Below are 12532 nucleotides of genomic sequence, written 5' to 3'. Positions count from 1 at the left end.
AGAGAGAGAGAGAGAGAGAGAGAGAGAGAGAGAGAGGGTTGTTTTGTACTTTTACAGCTCTATATAAATAAAATTGTACCATGATTATTGTTCTACAACTTGTTTGTTTTAAACACAATATTACACAACATGTTGGTGAATGAGATTCATCCAAGTTATTCAATGCAATTTTGCTTTATGTATGCTCACTGTGTGTAGTTGTTGTTGTGAAGAGTCGGTTCTGACCCATAGTGACCCTGTATAGTGTTTCCAAGGAGCGGTTGGTGAGTTTGAACATCCGATCTTGCAGTTCAAATGGCTTTGCTGTCCGGCACATTAACCCACAGGGTCACACCAGTACTCCCACTGTGTGTAGTCTTCCATTGTCAATGGCAAAATTAACTTACTCATTCTTCTGTTGGTCATGTAGTAGTTTCTAACTTTTGTTTTCACGAACATTTCTTCTTTCTGTACATTCATTTCTCTATGTTCTATGACCAGTTGTGGGATTCTTGGTTGAAAGGCCTGTGTTAAACTCTATAGCTATGAAAACAGACTGTTCAAAGTAGTGATATGAGTTGATAGTAGAAACAAAAATCTAAGAATCCTCATTGCACCACTTTATTTCAAATGCATGGTATTGCTAAGCTTTTAAATTTTTGCTAGTTTCATAATTGTGAAGTGGGACCTTTTTGGTATTATAATTTGGATTTCCATGATTACTGTATTTTAATGCAAACAACACCTACCTTTTACATTAGGTAACCAACTGCATCCTCCTCTTGGAGAGAATTTCTTAAGGTCACTATGCCAGTATCTCTTTATATGTTGCTGGAAAAAAAAAAAAAAGGAATTGGCAGAGTACACTTACAAAAATGTGGTGTACTTCATGTGGTGGAGCAGGGAATGGTGCAGTTGGCAAACAAATGCAGCAGGCATGCACTATTTTGTCAAAACACAGTACCTTAGGTTCCTACTGCTGTCAACTGCTTAGTTATACACTTTGCCCATAATGTGTGAATTTTTTGTCTTCTAATTTATTCATAGACATCATTTTAATATTCTAAATATTAATTCATTATATATCTTTTCTGTTGTTTCCTATATTTTTTTGCCTTTTTTAATGGCTTTAATGAAAAAAAAGTTTATTTTAATTTCATGTAGTTTCTCCCTAGATTGTAAACTCTAGGAGACCAGGGTCTTAAGCTTTTCATCCTTTGATATATGTCAAGTACCTTTGTGTTGGTTCCAACTCATAGCAACCCTGTATAGAGTTTCCAAGGAACGGCTGGTGGATTTGAACTGCCAGTCTTTCAGTGCTTATATGACAGTGCTACACCAGTATAGTTTTATAGATGTACAAAAATATTTGTTGGATGAATGAATGGATGGATAGTTATCCATCTTATTATTTAAAGTTTGTCTTTTTTTTTTCTTTTTCTTTTGAGTCTTTTAAAAGAAATCCTTTTTTACCTTGATGCCACACAGATATTGTCATATTTTTTTTTATATGACTAACCTCATTATCTTTTGCCCAAAGGAAAAATATTTTATATCCTGTAGAGTTCTACAAGGAGTCCTGGTGTGGCACTGGAGAATAGCGCACTGGATCAAAAAGTTGGTTTGAACTGCAAGGTTGGCAGTTCAAGCTCACTAACCATTCCTCAGAAACCCTATATAGGGGTCACTGTGAGTAGGAACCAACTTGACGGTATTTAACATCAACAAATATTGTTCTATGAAGAAGAAATAAATGAGTTTTCTAACAGACTATGCCATTTACTCGTTATGATATTAGACAGCTTCCCTAACAACCTTTGACTTTCCCCCCATGTTTACCAAAACACACACACACACACACACACACACACATATATATTAGCTGCTTTCCAAGGTTGGTGTGAGATTATGTTTGAGAAATTATGCCAAGCATCTGGTATGTGCCTCACACATAGCTCTCAGTCAGTAATTTAGATATTCTTTCCTACTCTTTTCTCTTCACTCAGGGCAGCAAAGTGGAAGCGAGGCCCAAGGACATGGAAATGCCTTTGCCTGTGACTTTCCCGTGTACGTGTAGAAACCCCATGATGGGCTCTTTCCAGCCTATTTCTGGCAGCTTGCTTGTCCTCCTCCTCTTTCCTCCTGGTCTGGCCTCATCTTCACAGCCTGGGTTTCTGCCGTAAGCCAAGTAGCAGATGCTTCGTTTTTAAAAATCTGTCCCAGACCTCTGAGTATACGCAGGCAAGCCTTTGGAGCGGCTATACCACTTTTTCCTTCTGAGTACTGAAAGACACTTTTCACCAGAACTGTTTTAAAATACGGAGATAGGCTACTTTCTTCAGAAGAGTGTTTTGTAATTCATTCGAATCTCAGTTTCTCCTCAACATAATCAATTACATTGGTCAGTTTTTATTATTGGTATCAGTTTGCTGTGGGAGGGAACTAGATTTGTAGCCATGGTCAGACGGCATTTGTATTTAGATGCTATTAAGTCCATTTCAACTCATAGTAACTAGATGCATAAGAGAATGAAACAATGCTCAATCCTGTGCCATTGTCAGAATCATTGCTGTTTGAACTCACTGTACAGCCACTGTATCACTTTATCTCGTTGAGCATCTTCTCTTTCTCACTGTCCCTCAACTTTACCAAGAATAATATCCTTCTCCAGGGTCTGGTCCTTCATGAAAACAGACCCAAAGTACGTGAGATGAAGCCTTGCCATCTTCACTTCTAAGGAACATGTGGCTGTATTTCTTCCTAGACAGATTTATTCATTCTTTTGGTGTTTCCATGCATCTTTAAGTATAAGAAATAGATGCAGTCACATTGCTTGAATTATGTTTAAGTTGCAGCTGCTAAAAATGAAAGAGATTGAATGCCTTAGACTGCATACAGCATTGTGGTAGGATGTTTGTGCTGTTTTATGATTTCCTGTTCAAGAATCGAATGATTTAGTCATTCAGTCTCAATGTGGTGGGTCTTTCTGTGATGAATTCTTGCAGGTAGGTCTTGTACACTGGTAAGAAGTTGATTACCATTTTCCTCAGAGCCAATAACCAATGTGAAAACAAGGATTCTACTCTATAAATAGTGTCTTCAGTGCCATGAGGTCTTGGTTGTTTTTTCCTGATGCCTGTTTAGGTATCTTAGGCTTGGTCTTGAGCCCAAGACTGAATTTTGGTGATAAAGAAATACTGGAAATTCTATCTTTTCCTTAAAACTTTTGGTGACAGTAAGAACTACTCCAGGAACAGAAGAGCTGTTCAACAGATATGAAGTGTGAACCATACATGTAATTAAATTTTTTCTAGTAGCCACATTAATATAGATTAAAAGAGGTAGGTGAAATTAATCTTGATAATATATTTTATTTACTCAGTAGATCCAAAATAGTATCTATCATTTTAGCATGTAATCGATAAATATATCTAGATACTTTACATTGATTTTTTTTATTTTAACTTTTTATTGGGAATTGAGTGAAGGTTTACAGAGCAGATCATCAGTTTTATTGTCAACAAATCATATACTTTGCTTCATTACATAGTTGCAATCCTTTCTATGCACCAGTAGCCAACAGCATTTACTTCTATTCACTCCAACCATTGCATTTCTCCCTGCGTCTCCTGCCACCTGCATCTTTCCTCTGCCAACCTCCCTCCAGTTACATATTGCTTGTACATGCCAACGTGTGTCTGAAATATTTATTAAAATACTAAGTCTTAAAATTCAGGTGTGGATTTTACACATACAGCATATCTCAAGTCAGACTAGTAACATTCTGAATGCTAAGTAGGCACATGGTTACTGTATCAGACAGTGAGGCTCCTTAGAACTTCTTGGAAAGGGTTGGGACCAGCATACGTGGCTTCACCTTCTTTCCTCCTTGACTTAGGTGGCAACAAGCTAAATTTCTCTCTTTTCTCTTTGCAAAGAGCTAATCAATGTAGCCTATTGTCATTAGCTGCTCCTTGGAAATCCTACATAGAGTGCCTATGAATCAGAACCACTTGACAAAACAACAACCAGTGCTTCATAAGCATCAACACTTATTTCATAATCTTCCTTGCCAGATTCTCCAAGATCCATCCTATATCTGCCTCTCTAACTCTTCTTCATTACTCTTATATGTTATGTTCCAACTTTATAGAACTACATACAGCTAATTCAACATACTGTGTTTTCTCCAGTCTTCTAGACTTTGCCTATGTTGTTCATTATGTCCACACTGCCCCTGTGATGCATTCTGTAACTCTGTCTCCTCACATCTTCTGCCCCATGCAGGACGCTCTCCTGTGCTCCCATAGCGTTGCTGGCCTTCCCTTGTTTTGATAGCCCTTATCACAGAACTCCATAATCATGTGTTTACTTGTAGGACTCCCAAGTTCACCCTCTATCCTAGACTGTGAGCTCTCTGAGAGTATGTGCTGGATTTTGTTCTGTAAGACGATGACTTGTACAGTGCCTCCTTATGTTGTTAAGTGCTGTCGAGTTGCTTCTGACTCATAGAAACATCATGAAACACTAACCGGTCCAGAACCATCTTCACAGTTGTTATGTTTTTGCCCATTGCTGTTGCCACCATGGTAGCCCATCTTGCTGGGGAGTCTTCCTCTTTTTCACTGAGCCTGCCCTTTACCAAGCATGCTGTCCTTCTCCAGGGACTGGTCCCTCCTGATAACAAGTCTGAAGAATGAGAGACAAAGTCTTGCCATCCTGGCTTCTAAGAAGCGTCTGGTTGTACTTCTTCCAACATGGGTTTGTTTGTTCTTCTGGCAGTCCATGGTGCCTTTAATATTTTTCTCCAACACCATAGTTCAAAACATCGATTCTTCTTTGATCACTGTATTCATTGTCCAACTTTCACATGCATAATAAGATTGACAATAACATGATTTGGATTGTTGTTGTTGTTGTTGTTAAGTACCGTGGAGCCGACTCACAGTGACCCTACACGGGGTTTCTGAGGCTTTAAACCTTTACCGGAGCAGAAAGCCTCATCTCACTCCCACGGAACAGCTGGTAGTTTCGAACTGCCGACCTTGAGGTTCGCAGCCTGATTCGTAACCACTGTGCTGACTTGGATTGGCACACCTTTTTCTTCAAACTGATCTTTCAAGAGATTTTTTGCAGCAGATTTATCTAGTTAAATATGTCATTTGATTACTTGAGTGCTACTTCCATGAATGTTGATTGTGGATACAAGCAAAATGAAGCCTTTGAGAATGTCAATCATTAATCCATTGATCATGATATTATTTATTGATCCAGTTGGGGGATTTTCATTTTCTTTACATTGAAGTGCAATCAGTACTGAAGGCTGTAGTCTGTGACCTTCATCAGCAAGTGCTTTAAGTCCTCTTCATTTCCATCAAGCAAAGTTGTGTCATCTGCATATCACAGAATGTTAATGAGTATCCCTCCAATCCTGATGCCACATTCTTCTTCATATAATCCAGTTTCTCTGATGATTTGTGCAGCATACAGGTTGAATAAGTATGGTGACAGACACTACTCTGGCATCTTACCTGATTTTAAACCATTCAGTATCCCCTTGTTCTGTTTGAATAAATGCCTCTTTCTTGGGCTAAATACAGGCTCTTTATGAGCACAATGAAAAGTGTTCTGGAATACCCATTCATCGCAATGTTATTCATGATTCATACAGTCAAAAGACTTGAATAGTCAATAGAGCACAAGTAAACATCTTTCTGGTACTTTGTGCTTTCAGCCAAGATCCATCTGATGTCAGCAATCTGATGTCCTTAGTTTCATGCCCTCTTTAAAAAAATTTTTTTTGACAGTTAATATTTATTAATGTTTATTACGTGCCTTACATAAGTCCCAGCGATTACTTCATTTAATTCTCAAACAATTCCCTAAGGTAGGCACTCCGATATCTTCTTACAAATGTGGATACTAAGGCACAGGAGTGCTATGTCATTTGCCCAAGGCAGAGACCTGGTATGCATGCATACGGAGCCTACTCTAGCTAGGAGCTCTAAACTCCTGTCTTCACTGTCATTCAAAGGGGTTTTGGTACCCTCTGGGTAGAAGTTTCATGTCCTTTTATGAATCTTGCTGGAACTTTTGGAAGTTTCCTGTAGATGTACTGTTGCAACCATTTTTAATTATCTTAAGAATAATGTTATTTGCATGGGATGTGATGTTAATGACATTGTTTGATGAGTTCAGCGTTTCATTGGGTCTCCTCTCACTGGAAAGGGCACAAACATGTATCTCTTCCAATTGGCATAGATTCCTGGCAGAGATGAATGAAAGCCACCAGTGCAGTATCAGTTTGTTGAAAATTTTAATTTGTATTCCTTCAATTCCTGATTTCCACAAAAGAAAACTTTATTGAGGTGTTACATTAGGTAAAACGTAGTTAAATTTGAATGTTCCATTCTACTTCTCAATCACTTTTGGAGAATAGAGTTTGGACACTAAGCAACCTCATGAAAGCTTGTAAGCCAGACACTCTGTGCCTTTATAGCCCCCTGGTTTTGATAACTGAAGTCTAAGTTGCCCGTCCTATCAACCCAGTGTACTGAGGAGGCACGCTTGACCCTTCCCTATTCAGTTGGGATTTTGAGCAGCTTCATCCATAAGCATAGGTCCAGCTGATCAGGCTGTAGCAATTTACACTTGCTCCCTGTATTTTACGTCTTTATCTTCATTTGGTCAAATTCTGGGCAGCAAGCCATCCAAGGTAGGTCAAATTGATACTGTTTGCAAATTTGGGAGTGCTTGCAAGCCTCCTCCCTCTTAAGACCAGCTGGCTGCTTCACTATTAACTCTAACCCACGGTGGCTAGGGCAGTGTCCTTGGACTTGGGAATTCACATGTCTCCTTGAACTTCAAACCAGCCAGCCCTTCCTCTTATCTCTCATTTCAGTGTCATCGGGCATCTAGATCATTTCTTTTTGGTACAGTGACTCTGAATCCTTTTCATCTTCTTTTGATGCTTTATGAATCATTCAGTATTTTGTGCAAAGAATCCTTCAGTATTTCAAGTCAACGCTTGAATTTTTTCTTCAGTTCATTCAGCTTGAGAAATGCTGAATGTGTTTTTCCCATTAGTTTTCTAACTCCAGGTCTCTGCACATTTTAGTATAATACTTTTTATTTTGTCTTCTTTTGCTGCTTTTTGACATTTTCTGTTCAAATATTTAATTTTTCGCTTCCTCCATTGGCTGGAGTCTGTCACTATCTCTTTTTCTGATGACCTTCTTGGAGAAAAATAGGTTAAAGTCTTCAATGGTGACTCTTTGGTTCTGATGTTTTCTAATTTTTCTGTTAATGTTGAGTTTGATGATGTATTCAGGACTTTTTGAATCAGTGAAAGGATCACTATGTGGTTCTTCCCTCCAGGGTTGTTTTCGGTTTCAGAAAATGCAATGATTCTCATTACTTATTGGCTGAGGGGTTGTTTCCTGCTCAGGGGACTTTTTATAAAACCATATCAACAGCATTACTTCTGGAATTAAAAAAATATAGTAAATAAACAAAATTACTGTATTCTAATCTTCTTGCCTGGTTTTCCTCCTGCCATGAGGGAATTTTGGAATGCGTCTGGCCCAGTGTCCCCAGCTCAGTGATATGGTGAGAAAGCTCTGAGACCCGTAGGGACATGCTGAGAGCTGAAAGCTCTGAGAGTCCGTAGGGACAGTCCCGGTCCTCCTGACCATGCATCTGGCCCCTTCCGAAACTTGAGCATCTATCTCCAATTATAGCAGGTGTCTGGTGTCTCAAAGTTTGTCTAGTTTATGAATGTGATTTTCCATATATCCGGTACTGTTAGTAAAAACTAAGGCTATGTTTATTCAAGACTTATAACTTAATGACATTTTCTTGTCAAACAAACATGGAATGATATGATTATATTTTAAATACAAGAAAAATGCTTATAATCCCATATGTAATTAAGAAGTTAAAATTAGACCATAATTTCCCTTGCATTATAATATAGAGTAGACACTGGAGAGAGAGAGAAAGGAATAGTCAGAAACACCACACTAGAAGGCTTGTAAGTCCGTCTTTTGCCTATGACTGATTGGAATACCTAAACTGGGGCTACAACGTACCCAGTGAACGAGGCTTCTTGCGGAGCCTTTGCAATACATAAAACTATAGGTAGAAACCGGAACCACATCCAGATCTCCAGAGATGAGAAATCTCCACCTGAAAGGATGAGCAGACCAGCCTGGAGCCGCTAGAAGAATAAAAGATACCCATTGAAAGAAAGACCTGCAGGAAAAATGGAGGCAGATGGGCTGTTACTATAAGAACAAACAAATCACTTCCCTAGAAAACATCAAGGCAAGTGGCCAGGTCCTCTCAATGCAAACCCCCTTCCAAGACTAAGATTCAACGGAAATACACGCTCTGATTAGTGACCACACACATCACCGATGGGGGGAAGTGGGGTAAAAGCAGCAATGAAGCGGCTAAGCCCTACAATGTTCAGTGGACTTCTGTGGGAACTGGTTGGCAAGCAGTATGAAGAGGCCTGGGGACTCTTGGGCCCAAAGACAGTGGTGTGACCACGGAGGACTCGAGAGGAGAGTGGAGCTACCAGCTGACGGGAAGAGAGGACATATGCACAGGAGCGCCCACACTTGCAGATGATACCTACGTGACTTGGACCGGATGACTGGATGATTGGAGCTCAACCAGGAGAGGAAAGAAGAGGGGAGAAAAAAAAAGAGAGAGAGCTGATACAATCTGATGAACTTGACCTATACCTATGGAGCAGCAACTCAAAAGAGGGAACAAATCCTCACAGCAGGAAACATTCACACACACACACACACCCCACACACAGAGTAGATGAAGGGCAGCAGGATGGGGAGAGGGGGACTACAAAGGCAAGAAATGACTGGCTTACAAGCTTTCAAGAGGGAACCTGGTGCTAGGGAGCATGGCGGAAGGCAGAATCTCCAGTAGGTACTATTCAGTCTGTCTGGGCGGAGCTGATGAAAGGAGATACAGATGGGTAATTCGTGATACTGTATTGAATAATGCTTATCAGGACGGATTATGAGGGTTGGAAATGCAAAGGTAGAAGTTTTGTAACAAGGAAGGGAGTGATTAATTCTCCAGGATAGGAGCGGAGGCCTCTGGGACCATCAACGGAGAAGAGCCGAGAGCAGAAAAACAGAGATGCCTGAGATGGAGACAGAGATGATGACGTGGAGTGATGAAGCAACTGGGGACCTTCGACCCAGAGAGGGAAAGGGACGGTGGGCCAAAAACTGAGGAGAGGAGGGGGAAGTGTAGGGGGCGGGTTTCTGGTATATACCCCTTGGGTGGTTGAGGATGCATGGAGGGGATTGGAACCATGGCAGTGACATGATATATGATGGAATGAATGTAAAACTAAAGTTCTCCCATGTAAACTATCATATAATTCACAATAAAACATTAAAAAAAAAATTAGACCATAAAACTTAACTCGGTAAACCTGTATTATGCCCAACACCCTGCTTGGATCAACGAATAATAGTTTCTATTCTTCCTTCGTCTCCTCCCATCTTCTGTCTTCTTTTACAAAAGATAGTGTGTCTGTTAACATTTTTTGCTGATGTATGAACGCAACATGGCTTTGTTACCATTTTTTTAAATAGGAATTGATATCTGTATCTTAATTTTATAGAAATATCATTGTTGCTTTTCACGTCTTTAGTGTTTTATACTAACATCTAAATGTATGTTTGTGTTTATAGTTTATGGGAATTGTAGCGATGTTGCCAGTTTATATACCTGCAGTAGACACCCTGACTCACAATCATTATCTTCTCGTCATCTGTTTGCTTGTGTAAGAATTTTGAAAGGCATGAGCATCCAAATAGCAAATTTGGCAGCTCTGTTCACTTGTTCTCACTGAAGACTTCCTGCCCTGCTAAGCTTAGAAAAACAAACCGGCCTAGGATGAATATAAATGTTTTTCAGAGAATGTGCAAACAGCACATTTCTGTCTTTTTCTTCTCCTGGAAGGCTGCATTTTAAAAGCCTGCATGATTTCAGCCACACAGACGAGCTGTTTCCTGAAAGAAATAAAGCTGTAGGGGTGAAAAAGCCCTTGAATAAACATGAATACGTCCTCAATGTGTTTCTGGACAATGTCAGAATGGGAGATGTCTTATTGCCAAATTGGGAAGAGCTGGTAATACTTTTATTATTATCATTATTTATTTTTGCTTATTTATATTTGAATGAATATAAATCCGGGCAGGAGGCACTTGCATAGATTTTCATATTATTGTGTGCTGTCGAGCTGATTCTGACTCATAGCAACCCTGGACATACACAAAGTACTCATCAGACTGCTTTGCACAGTTATAAGCACAAAATTGATGTTGTTGTGTGCCATAAAGTCGGTTCCAACTCCAGCCGACCCTGTATAGGGTTTCTGAGAGCGGCTAGTGGTTTTGAATTGCCGACTTTGTAGTTAGCAGTCCAGCGCTGCTCCTACGTCACCAGATACCTTGATCCTCAGTCGTGAGCAGCAAAGAACACCGTGGCTGCGTGGTTAGTCAGTTTCCTGCATGCATATGATGCACATATGTCGTAAGGGGGTGCGTGGGGCCAGGCTCACCGGGCACAGAAGAAGACCCATGCCTGGCAGTATTTGGAAGACACTGTTTGTTCAGGAGATATTGAGAAAACCAGAGTAGGCCCTGGATGAGCCAGGCTGGAGTTGGAGGACAGTGGACCCAGGGAAGGGCTCAGGGCCTGGCCACTGCTGTAGGTAGAGACAGACAGAGTGAAGACCCCTACAGGTGCCAGCCAGGTTCCTAGAGAGTGCAGACATTTGATGCTTCCAGGAAACCTGGCAGGATACAACCTGCTAGTTTAGAACATCAGAAAACCACCACAAAAGAATCCTGACTCCCTAAGAATCGTGGCTTACCCTGGCCTACCCTGACGACTCCATTTAAAACTATAGTTTGTGCCCAACTTCCAGCACTTCCAATCTTCCTATCGACCATAAGAAACATTTGCTTTGCAGTCAATTCTGCCTCATGGTAACGCCATGTGTGTCAGAAGTGTGCTCCATATACTTTTCAGGGGCTGATTTTTGTCTCTTTCTTCCTCTCTTTAACTGCCTTCCCCATTACACAAGTTAACATGTGTCTACCTGACTTTACGAATCGGGCTGCGAACCTTAAGGTCAGCGGTTCGAAACTACCAGCCGCTCTGTGGGAGGAAGATGAGGCTTTCTACTCCCGTAAAGATTTACACCCTCGGAAACCCTGTACAGGGTCGCTATGGGTCGGAACCGACTCAACAGCACTTAACAACAACCAACAACAACCTGACTTTTTGGTATTCAGTTGCCAGGTCTTTCTTTCAAAATCCCTCTAGGTGGGCTTGAACCTCCACCCTTTCTATTAGCAGTCGAGTGTATTAACTGTAACACTCATGGACTTGCTTTTAAGTTAGTACTCGTATGCAGTTTACTTACCTAATATGTTCATTAACTGCATCCCCTAATTAGAATATAAGTTTCTTAGGAAAAGTGAATCTTAGCTGTTTTGTGGACTGCTGAATTTTCAGTGTCAAAAACATGGCTTGGACCATAGAACCAAAAAGCAAACAAATAAAAATACACACGCACACACTACAAACCAACCAATGGCTGGTGAGTGATTTCAATCCTAAATTACAAATAAGAACTGCTTCATAAGGGTTTTTTGGTTTTTACTGAGTTGGTTCTGATTCATAGCGACCCTGTTTAGCATTTTTGAGGAGCAGCTGGTGGGTCTGAACTCTGTGGTTAGCCGTCTAGTGCTCCAGGTACTCAGTAAACATCATTTAGTGTATTGACTCAATGAATGAACCCCAAGAATGACTTGGACACTCTGTACTTTTGGAATTCCAGCTCCACCACTTTGCTAAAATAAAATAACATTTGTCATTTACTTAAAAGGCAAAGATGTCTCTTCCCTGCCAGAGAGATAATCATGAGTGTTAGTGGTAAGGAGGCTGTGGGAAAATACATATTTCACTTTAGGTTCAAAGTGCAGATACCAGTGTCTAGATTGGGCCCAGACTGAGTATTCCTTCCTGAACACTACATTCCTGTCAGGGTGTGGAAGCGAAGCCTGGGAAAGAATGACAAAGATCTGCCAGAAAACACCTCACTTCTCCACAGCACTAGTTGGATTGGTCTCCTACACAGCCCTCCCCCCGCTCCACCTTATTGTTACTGAAACCCCTCAATTAACTTTTCCATTAACTGCTTTGGAGAGAATAACACCATCTCTCACCAGTGTGACTAGGCCGAAGGAGGGAATGGTACAGGAGAATGAAGCATCTTACAATGCAATGTATCAAGGTTTGAGATGAATACCTAGGTTTTTTCTCTAGAGAAAAAATAGAGCCCCGTTCATGGAATATTTTTTTCCGTTTTTCCTGAGGTATTTTAAGGTAGAGTTATTTCCATGTGACATTTTCCTAATTGAGGCTGTTTCCAGCGGGTCAGCTTAATTCAAGGTCTTGAAAAATGGACTCTTGAATAAAAATTTGTATGTGTGTGTGTGTG

The sequence above is a fragment of the Chrysochloris asiatica genome, unplaced genomic scaffold, assembly GCF_000296735.1.
Source record: "Chrysochloris asiatica unplaced genomic scaffold, ChrAsi1.0 scaffold00156, whole genome shotgun sequence".
In the NCBI taxonomy this organism is placed as follows: domain Eukaryota; kingdom Metazoa; phylum Chordata; class Mammalia; order Afrosoricida; family Chrysochloridae; genus Chrysochloris; species Chrysochloris asiatica.
Note: the sequence above shows the minus strand (reverse complement) of the source record.